This window comes from Epargyreus clarus, unplaced genomic scaffold (assembly GCF_041222505.1).
Source record: "Epargyreus clarus isolate Ecla_fem2 unplaced genomic scaffold, WU_Ecla_fem_2.2 ptg000014l, whole genome shotgun sequence".
NCBI classification, from domain to species: Eukaryota; Metazoa; Arthropoda; class Insecta; order Lepidoptera; family Hesperiidae; genus Epargyreus; species Epargyreus clarus.
The window spans coordinates 11,246,510-11,254,259 of NW_027332222.1; the positions used below are offsets into that span (position 1 = coordinate 11,246,510).

General features: G+C 52.5%; 1 protein-coding gene and 1 long non-coding RNA gene across 3 annotated transcripts in view; one reads left to right on the forward strand and one right to left on the reverse strand.

Annotated features, from left to right (window-relative positions):
- AGPAT2 (1-acylglycerol-3-phosphate O-acyltransferase 2) overlaps positions 1-7,750 on the reverse strand; it is a 34,989-nt gene that overhangs the window by 25,605 nt on the left and 1,634 nt on the right. The window lies entirely within an intron of this gene.
- On the forward strand, positions 33-1,511 carry LOC140747577 (uncharacterized). Its single transcript, XR_012102884.1, has 2 exons — positions 33-440; positions 619-1,511. It is a non-coding gene; the product is annotated as an uncharacterized LOC140747577 (long non-coding RNA).

Consider the following 7,750-nt stretch of genomic DNA (forward strand, 5'->3'; position numbering starts at 1 on the left):
TATCTACTGGAGATCCAAGAGTCGTTAATTGGGTACTTGACAGTTATAACAATAAAATATGAAATATGTTGGATATGATAGCTTATAAGTAAACATAAATTATGCAGTATTTCGTTTATTTTTTAATACGTTCTAAGTATTTTAATTTTTAAAAAGAAATTTTCGATTTTTTATCTGTGGATTTTAAATCCCAAAACGGCGACAGTGCTGCCTCAAATGTCATGTGGCGTCACTACATCGAAACCAAAGAAGACAAATAATAATTAAATCGTTTGCTGTTAGAGTTGGTTGAATTTATGTTGTGAACCGAAATGAAGCCATACTATATTAAAGCTGATAGCGTGAACCTGCTTAAAGAAGATCCATATATGCAGTGCAATAAATCAAAATGGATACAAAAACTTCCGTGAGATAACCTATGGAAATATCAAATAAACAACGTAAGTAAAACATTCTTTATATTTACATTTAATCATATCGGACAATTAAAACATTTCTTAACTGACTTCAGACAGAAGAAAGGTTGTCTTCAAGTAATTATTAAGATTTTTTTAAATATACTTATATTCTTATGTGAACTGTTTTAAGGTTATTAATTGGTTATATTTATATTTACAGATCTTCCCGACAATCGTATTGTGACGACGTTATAGAGTATGTGCAGTTTAAGAGGCAGGCAAGTTTGTGTTTCATGAAAAGTAAAAGTTGTCCTGAATACAAGGTACATCAAAAGTCGTGCTCAGTGTCCATGTCTGTATATGAAAAACAAAGTATTATTAAATGTGATGACTGTCCTGCCTCCCAAGGATGCAGCAAACATGCAGTAGCATTTTTAATGTGGAGTCATAGAAAGTGAGGAACCAGAAGTTTCAAAGGTGGTCAGCACTCTGAAGTACATAAAGTAAAGGAAATGGGAAATAGTAGTTCTTTACTTGAGTAATCTACCCAACAAGATGAAGGAAGGAAAATGACCATACAGTTGCTGTTATTGCACTACAGATTTCTCAAAATGACAATGATAAAAATTATATATCTAGTTGTTACAGAAAATAATTAAAAAAATGAAGAAAGTACACACTCAAGCAGCACAAAAATTCAGCTTAGCAAGAGCTTCAATATACAAGAAAATAACAGCTTCAAAATGCTTTGAGGTTATCTGTAGTAAATATTGTAAATGTAACATATAAATATATACAAAAGTTCTACGGTGTGTACCCAATAATAGACCCATATAAACCTAACAAACAAAGCAGTCGGTTAATAAAAGATTAAAATTAGCAAATCATGTATTTTTAATTATACAGTCCTGTAAGTTAATCCATGCACAAGTAATAATAACTCAGTCATCGAAATAGTTTGTTTCTTATTAATTACAGAATGAGGCCTTAAAATAGAGAATTCTAGTAGACGTCTTTTAATTCATTTATTCTATTCTTAACTAATACTATTCTAACTCTATTCTTATCGTAGACATCTTTATAATATATGAAATATATGAATACTTTAACTTGCTGTTTTGTTCTGATTACATCTGGGTTTGATGATTTAGAGTAGAGGAATCACTCCTTATTCTTTTTTCTCATTAATACTTCTATTATATGTTTGAATCCTCTGTCTGCAAGTTCTTTTAACGTTTATGAGATTTCGGTTTAGGAACGTGTATAAGCTAATTTGTTAGGATATTTAGCGATCGTACTTTTACACATCGTCACTGCACACGTCTTATAACTTGTCATTTATTTCAATTTTAGTTATAAAAGCTAAATAACTCCTTATTTTCTTCCGAGCGTTGTTTGTTTACAGTATAATGACGTTTCGCCACAAAATGACACTTGACCGCCTGATTTAACGCGACGTTCCGTTCACCGTAAAGAAACTTTGTTTTTTATTAATAAATAGCCCTTTTTTCGAAAAAGTGATCAATGAAAGGCATATATAATACGTATACTAATTCATTAAAACACTTTCCCACAAAGTGTCAAGTAGCCAATTTAGGCGTTAGTGAGGCAAGAGAGTGAATATAAAAAGCAACAAGACATGCTTTAGACTTTGTAATGACGCATTTTTTATATATAAGTAGAAAACAATGATGCTATGAAGTGTAATTTTGTTAAAATAATTATTGATTTATAAATATTTTACGTATTTAATGAAAATGAATCCCATAAAAAACGTTTGAAAGATTATTCAATTCTATTTAGATTTAAATAATCCATAAATCACATTCATACATATATTAAATAATCATATTTTCATAAAAAAGTACTAATAAAAGCCATAGACTACGATGCTTAGTTGGACGAGATTGACAAGATCCCTAGAGTGGCAACACCGCGTTTCTCGAACGCCCACGAAGTTTTTGTTACTGCAATAGTTAAGTGCCGAGTGTGTCACAAAGAGTGCCCTAGTCAGGATTGCAGTGCTATTGGATGCCTTTTATTGGATTGCAGTGCAACATTGGATTGCAGTGCACCAATTTCAAAAGGAACCAAGCCCTCTAAGCCGGACAAAGAGCCTCCGAGTACCCCCCGGAACAACTTTTTGTAAGTACCCTCCGAAAGTCTCACTTCGGGGTGCGAGCGAGAGAACACACCATAGTGTGTCTCCGTACACCCGTCCCTTTCGTGTGTGAAAGGGTGCGAGTGCCGGAGTGACCGCGCGTATTTAAATCCGCCGTCGTCGCTGGCGCCTTACTGGGCTCCGCACAAGCGCGTTTCCCCCGGTAGGGATGGCCGCGCGACGGGAGAAGAGCAAGGAGGGAGCGCGCCGGTCACCCGGCGCGAACCCGCGAAGCCTCGAAAGGGACGAGGGTGGACGCCTCACGGTGCGCGACATATTCGCGCCCCGGAGTGAACTGCCTCGACCAGCAGAGGAACCCCCGCACACCATGGTTGTGGTGAGCAGGGGCCGAAGGGGGGCTCGGAGAGGCTCCGCCGCTGCCACCACCAGCCGAGTAAGCTCCATAGGAGCCCGGCAGGAGGAAGAAGACGACGTGCCTTTGCCCCCGGGAACCGAACAGGACATGCCGGTCCTAGACCCATTGGAGCCGACACCTGCGGCACCCCCATCGCCGCCTCGGAGGGCGAGTAAGATCCCCAGACGGGTCTCGCCCTCCGACTCGCCCCAAGAGCCACCTGCGAAGGTGCCGACCTTAAAAGAGCATATACCCACTTCTTCATCGGAAGAATTTGAGGATAGCGTGGAGGAAGTAGAGGCTGTGGTAGACATTGCTGCTGTGCAGATATTTAGGTCCCCCGCGCACTCCCCCTCCCCATCCCCTCCGTCCCCGAGGGCGCCTTCCGTCGAGGCCGGCCTCGACAGCACATCATACGCGGCGATAGCGTCGCGATCGCTGTCGTCGCCGGGCCACGACGAGGCTCCCGCGGACCTAGCCATTCCCGCACCGACCTCACGCCCTCCTTCCCCTGTAGGGCTAAATATGCAAGCCGATAGGGACAGGGTTAGTGGCAGCCCAGTCTCACCAGGAGCAGTGAGACGAGAGCACTCATATGCCGCGGCAGCGTCGGCGCAGGCGCCACAGAACGCCGCTCCTACCCCACCCCCAATGGCGGCTGCTGGTGCAGCGCCGCCCTCATCCGTCGTCGGTGAGTCCCGCGGTGATCGAGTCGACGACAGGGCCAAAGGGTATCCGCCCATAGTGGTGGAGCGGATGCCTAATTGGGTGCAGCACTTTGAGGTGCTGCACGCTCGATTGGGCCGGGCGCCTAGCGCTCGACCCTATGGACGGGGAATACGCTTCCTCCCCAGAACCCCGGAAGAATACAGGATAATCCAGGCCTTCCTGACCGCCCTCTCGGAGACTGAGCCGGATCTCTCTTGGTTCTGTTACACCCCGAGGGAATCCCGCCCCACTAAGGTGGCCGTGCGTGGATTACCCGGGGATACGAACCCGGAGAGGGTGTGTGAGGCGCTCAGGAGGCTTGGGTTTCCTGTACGCTTCGGAACCCACATCCCACCACAAAAGGGTAGGCCCGGCTGCGTGTTCCACGTGCAACTGGACCACATGGGGCAGGAGGAGCTCGCTAGGCTCTATAGGGTCAACGAGCTACTCTATATGCCGGGGGTGGTTGTTGAGGCGTGGACGGGCCGCAGCGGCTTGGCGCAATGCCACAGGTGCCAAGGCTTCGGCCACTCCTCATACAACTGCTTCCGGCGCCTTAAGTGTGTCCGGTGCGCGGAGGCACACGCAACCCGGGAGTGCCCTCTCCCGCGAGACGCTCCCGGCAAGTGTGCCAACTGTCAGGGGCCGCACAACGCCAACGATAGGCGATGCCCGGTCCTGAGGAAGGTGGCGCGCGCCAGGAGCGTACACCTAAGACCCCCAATCCCCGGCATACGCCAAGCGCGGAACGCTGCTCCCCCTCCCCAGGTACCCCCTGCCAGAGGACGAGCGCCCACCGCTGCTATGGGGAACCAAGTGCGCGTCGTGGAGGAGTATGCCGGCACGACTGGTGCGTCTCTGATGGCACCCGCAAACGCGCCGGCGCCTGGGCGGCATGCCGTTGTTAACAGGCGTCGTCGCGAGAAGCGCAAAAGATTGAGGGCGGCGGCCCGGCAGGTTCCACTTGCTGAGTCGACCCCCCAACACATAGCAGCCGACCCAACACCCGAGACGCATCCAGCCGTGGCAGTGGCCCCCACGCCGGTGACACGGCCGGCGCCGAGGCAGACGCAGCAGTCCGCGGCGGCGCCGGCACGGCCGCCGCGTCAGCCCGCACCACGCCCCGTCCGTGCCCATCCCCCAGCCCAGACTGTCGTCGTGGAGGGCACTAGCCGACAGGGACCGCAGAGGCGGCCAAGGGTCGAGGTAACAGAACCCCCCACCCCCCGCCCCCGTCACTCCCAGACTCCTATCCCCGCCGCGCGGCCCTTTCGGGCCCTCGGGCTGGACACGCCCGCAGATGTGTTCATCACAGCCGCACAGGCAATCTGCGAGGCAGTGGCCCAGCACCCGGACCTTGTTACGGCCGTGCGTAGGATCGTGTCCGACCTCCTTGGAGTCCAGTGCGGCGTCTCTCAGGGCGCTGTACTGGAATCCAGGGGGGATTAAATCCCACCTGAGCGCGCTGCGACGTCTCGCACGCGAGCAGGACATACATGTCGTGCTCCTGGGCGAGACCAAGCTGAGGCCAGGCCTCGACCTGAAGTTGCCCAACTTCCACGTGTACCGGCGAGATGAGACCACACCAGAGGGGCTCCCCTACAGGGGCACCGCGGTGGCGGTCCGTCACGACGTAATACACGAGGAGTTGTCACTACCGCCCTTTAAGTATACGCGCTCTATAGGGGTCGCACTTAAAGTGGCGGAAGGAGAGCTGCGTCTCTACGCGGCATATCGCCCGCCAGGTCCCCAATTTGACCCGCAGGACATCCACAACATCCTGGACGGTGGTGCTCCGACCTTGGTGGCTGGTGACCTCAACGCAAAACATCTGGCGTGGGGTTCTAGAGTCATCAGCCCCGTGGGACGGAAGCTGTACTTAGACGCCGAGGCCAAAGGGTATGAGGTACAGGGGCCCGAGGCTCCCACCCATATCCCCTCGGTAGAGTCCCACCGTCCTGATGTCCTGGACATAGTATTTCATAAGAACCTCCCGTGTCCAGTCCACGTGGAGGTGTTGTATGACCTAGACACACAACACCTGCCCATCTTGGTCACGCTTGGTATAGGGGCGGCGTGTGTAGAGCCCCCCAGAGCCCGCAGTAAGACGGACTGGGAAAAATTTAAGAACTTTTTACCAACTATTAAATTCAGCGGCCCACTCTCCTCACCCCAGGGGATCGAGGCCGCCACCGAGGTATTACAAACCTCTATACAAAATGCCCTGGCGGCCTCGACCACCCAGATCCCTGTGGAGGCGGGTCGCTACTCAACACCTCTCCCAGCTCGTCTGAGCGAGGCTCTCGCTAAAAAGCGCAAACTGCGTGAGCTCTGGGCGCGCACCCGATGCCCCCGGGTCAAGCGTGACCTCAATGCGTTGGCCGAGCGGCTGTCTGTTGAGATGGCGGAGCTGCGGGGTGCCGCTTGGGAGATGAGGATCGACCAGGCGAGCGAGACGCAGACGTCACTTCACCATTTGAACAGACAACTGACTCGAGCTAAGGTCCCCGTCACCCCCCTCCTGGATGGCGAGGGGCGGCGGGTCCACGCAGCAAAGGACCGCGCGGAGGTGCTTGCGGAGTACATGCAAGTGCAATTCTCACCGCACCCACCCGCACCGTACGTCTTCGCGCACCATGAGCAGGTAGAGGGTAGAGTAAGGGATTTCCTTAGGGGTCCGACACCGGCACTCGAAGGGATTGAGTTTATCTCTCCCACAGAGGTAAGGAAGGCGGCCTCACGCCTACCCAGGCGTAAGGCACCAGGCCACGACGGGATCCCCAACATGGCGCTTGGTATGCTGTCCCGAGGGGCCCTGGTCGCTTTGACCCGGGTCTACAACGGCATTCTCCGCACCGGCCATTTCCCGACGATCTGGAAACTAGGGAAGGTAATCGTCCTCCCGAAACCGGGGAAAGACCGCCGTCTCCCGGGTAGCTACCGCCCCATAACCCTGCTGTCAACCACAGCCAAGCTGTTTGAGAGGCTGGCGTTGAAACGACTGCGCCCGTTCCTTAGTATAAGGGACGAGCAGTTCGGATTCCGCGCCGGCCACTCTACAACGCTACAGCTCACGCGGGTTATCCATCACTTGGCATCCGAACTCAATTACGGCCGTCACACCGTCGGCGTCTTTCTCGATATCGAGAAGGCGTTCGACCGTGTATGGCACAGTGGGCTCATATGCAAAATGATGGATACACCTGCCCCGGCGGGACTGACACGGTTGATAGCATCGTTTTTAAGTGAGCGGCAGTTTTATATTTCGGTTGAGGACGTCGCCTCAGACCCTAGGCCCATATGTGCGGGGGTGCCGCAAGGGAGCTGCCTCTCGCCGTGGCTCTACTCGCTATACACCAACGACGTTCCCACCCTTCGCGGTCACCTGGAGGAATGGGAACGGGACGTTATGCTCGCGTTGTTCGCAGACGACAGTGCGTACTTCGCGTCATCCCGCCGAGCAGAGCTAGCTGCCGCCAGGATGCAGCGCCTGCTCGACCTATTACCTATGTGGCTTGATAAGTGGCGCATGGCTGTCAACGTCGGTAAGACAGTCGCAATACTTTTCAGCCGCAAGCGTATCATGCCGTCGCCGCTACGTCTCCGGGGAACGGAGGTGGCTTGGCAGACCCAAGTTAAATACCTAGGATGTAGCATCGATCGCTCGTTGCGTATGACCCCGCAGGTGGAGCACTCGATCCACCAGGCCCGAGTGGCCCGAGCGATGCTCCGACCGGTGCTTACATCCAGGTTACCGTTACGAACGAAACTAGGTATCTACAAGACCTACATTCGTTCCCGACTCACCTACGCGGCGCCGGCATGGTACGCGTTGGTCTCTAGGTCGAACCGGCAGCGTCTTCAGGCGCAGCAAAACCTAGCCCTGCGAGCGATCGCGGGGGCGGGTCGCTACGTCAGGAACGACGTGTTGGAGCGCGACCTTAAGATGCAGTCCGTGGAGGAGTTTGTGGTTCGCCTCGCTCGCTCGATGTACGAGCGGGCCGAGGCTGGACCACACTCCCACCTAAAGGGGTTCGCGCCCCTTCACGATCGACCACCTGAGGGGCGGCCGCTCCCGCGGGAGCTCCCAGGGTTGGTTCCTCCCTCCGACCATCAGGAGGGGGACTG